General features: G+C 36.3%; 1 pseudogene; it reads right to left on the bottom strand.

The window, feature by feature from the left end:
• Nucleotides 1–2,317: 2,317 nt before the first annotated feature.
• The window catches only part of LOC132181644 (probable terpene synthase 9), a 7,398-nt pseudogene continuing 6,535 nt past the window's right edge, over nucleotides 2,318–3,180 (bottom strand).

Raw genomic sequence — 3,180 nt, 5'->3', positions numbered from 1 at the left:
CTTATATTTGATCTTAAAACCCATTTGCAGCCAATGGGAACCTTATGTAGAGGCATATCAGTGAGAACCCAAGTCTTATTCTACTCAAGAGCAGAAATTTCAATATCCATGGCATCCTTTCTATGTTGATGTTTAATGGCTTGATGATAAAATTGAGGTTCAAAATGAATGGAAACAAAAAAACAAAAGGACTTATATAAAGGTGACAGTTTATCATAACCTATGAAAGAAGATAGATTATATGGAATACCTGAATTTAGTCCCATGTGTGAAGATTGAGGTGAGTGAGAAGCTAGTTGGCAATAATACTGTTGCAAGTAACCCAGTTTCTGTTTAACCCTAGAAGACTCTCTAACTACAATGGAATCAGGTATTGGAATAGAATTAAAATTGGATTCAGGTTCTATATTGCAGGAGGCTAGGAATTAGAACCAGGTACAGCAGGATCTGCAATGACAGGTTGAGATTCATTTTGAGGTTCAGATTGAGATTCATGATGAGGTTGAGGTTCAAGTTGAGATGAGTTTCAAGTTGAGGTTCGAATTGAGATTCAAGTTCAGTTTGAGGTTCATGTTGAGGTTGCGATATAGGTTCAAATTGAGGTTCAGGTTGAGGTTCATGCTGAAGTTCAGGTTGAAGTTGATCATGAGGATTTAGATTTGAACTGGAAGGATATGTGTCATGGATGAATAGTGGTAGAACAGGATTGTTAGATGAGGAAGGGACTGAAGGTTGGAAAATGCCATTAGATGTAGGATTAGCAAGACCATGAATGTATGGAAAAACATATTCGTGAAAAATGACATCTTTGGAAACAAGAACAGATTTTGTGACTAAGTCTAAGAGGATATATCCTTTGTATCTAGAAGGGTATCCAAAAAACAAACAAGGTTTAGCTCTAGGTTCAAGTTTATTTCTATGTCTTGAAAGTGTGGAGGCATAGCAAAGACAACCAAACACTTTTAAATGAGAATATGTTGGAGGTTTGGAAAACAAAATCTCATAAGGAGATTTGTTTGACAATAATGGAGTTGGTATTCTATTAATGAGGTCGGCGGCAGTTGTGACACAATCAGTCCAAAAAGAAAATGGAAGATTAGCTTGAAACCTATGTGATCTACCTACATTAAGAAGATGTTGATGCTTTCGTTCAACTTTGGCATTATGTTGAGGTGATTCTACACAACTTAATTGATGTAGAACTCCTTTATTAGAATAGAATTCTGCCATGTTAAACTCAGGACCATTATCTAATCTTAGGACTTTGATTTTGGAATAGAAATGAGTTACAATGAGATGAAAGAAAGATTGAATGTAAGATCTGGTTTGACCTTTTGATTACATCAAATGAACTCATGTATAACGACTAAAGTCACCCACAATGGTTAAGAAAAAACGACATTCATTTCTAGAACTTAAAGAGAAAGGCCTGCAAATGTCACAATGAATATATCAAAGATTTTATTTGATGTAGAAGTAGTAACAAGAAATGGAATGTCTTTCTGTTTTGCCAAAGGGCAAAACAGTACAAGTATTATTGAGAGTACAAGAAATTTCAGGGTTTGGAGTTTGTATCAACTTAAGCCTATAATCTGATAAATGGCCTAGCCTATAATGCCAAATATCAATGCTAACATTCTTGATAGAAGCTGAAAAAGGAAAAGAAGGAACACACTATGATGAAGATGGATCCTAATTCAACATAGTTAGGTAGTAATTAAAGCACCATTAACCCTAATTAAAGAGAGGAGGGGTGTTACAACTGCCTTCTATGAGACTAAGGTTTCATCTCTAGAGCGGTTATGAAATTAGGATATAGATTAAACTCTAGTTCAAATCTACGTGTTGGCTTATAGAACTACCTAAAGAGAAGAAAACATGTGTGTGAGATATGTCCAACTAGTCAAATAGGTTAGCTAGTTCGACGCTTGTTTACAATGCTATGCTGATTATCTCTGACATATTATCACTAAGTGAAGGTTCAAGCCCTAAAGATACTTTCATTTATGTATGTGTTTTCTTATTAGTCAAGCTGTGTTTTAATTTTTGAAAATAGTGAGGGATTTTCAAAATTATCATAATTGTGTGTGTGAGTGTGTGTGCGCACGCACGTGTTTGGTTTGGGCACATTTTATAATAGAAAGTATTTAAAGAGTGTCAAAAGAAAAGAGTCTCACACGGAAAAGACACAACTTAATGGAAGCATTCATTTCTCTTGTATCTTGGAGAAGTGTTTGCTACAAATCAGTACAATCCAATTGATTAGAATTGGTGGGACTATATATATAACTTACTTTTTGAGCATGCACTTCTCTATTTTACATTTCTGTACTAACAATTTATGAATCAAAATAATTAATTCAGTACTTTGCTCACACTATTTTTATTCAGCAGGGGATTGGTTTGATAATTAACGAGGTCAAATGATCTTTAACCACCCCAGTCGATGTCCCAATACCATCTCCATTTTGGAAGAGAAACTGAGCAGTGCGAGCCATGTTTAATGACATCTTGACAATGGACTTTGGCATGGAATTTTTGGCACTCTCCTCATTCAGCTTTCTCCATGAATAGCTGATTAATCTCTTTATGTGATCTTGAACTTCTTCTTTGGATACACTTTCTTGTACCATGTAGCACTCAATGGATTTCGCCACATCACCTCTATTGCTTTCAGCCTATGATCACAGAAGAAATAGAAATTCACCAATCAAACTAACTTCTCTTGCAAGAAATAGCTTTAATCAATTGCAACAGTTTGTAGCAAACGTACCTCTGAAGTCCCCAAATCATCACTTAGTGTGTTATGAGGGATGCCCAATATATAAGCTCAGAGCCAAGCTTTAAGCAATCAAGTGCATCTTTAGATATGGTGCACCCAAGCAGAACATAAGCATGGACTATGGCTGAAGGACCACCCACAGAAATCCATGCATTTTCTAAGTACTCGTCCACACACTACAAGAAACTGACTCATCAGGGGCGACTTATTAGGGGCGACTTTATAGTCGCCCCTAATACTCAACTATTAGGGGCGACTTTTGAAAGTCGCCCCTAATAGTTATGTATTAGCGTCCACATCCAAGTGGACGCTAATACCCGACCCAAAAGATGAATAATAGCGTCCACTCTACAGTGGACGCTAATAACTCGACCCTAATATTCTCACGGGAAATATTC

Source organism: Corylus avellana, chromosome ca5 (assembly GCF_901000735.1).
Source record: "Corylus avellana chromosome ca5, CavTom2PMs-1.0".
Taxonomy (NCBI): Eukaryota; Viridiplantae; Streptophyta; class Magnoliopsida; order Fagales; family Betulaceae; genus Corylus; species Corylus avellana.
Note: the sequence above shows the minus strand (reverse complement) of the source record. Positions and strands in the feature narration are given on the sequence as shown.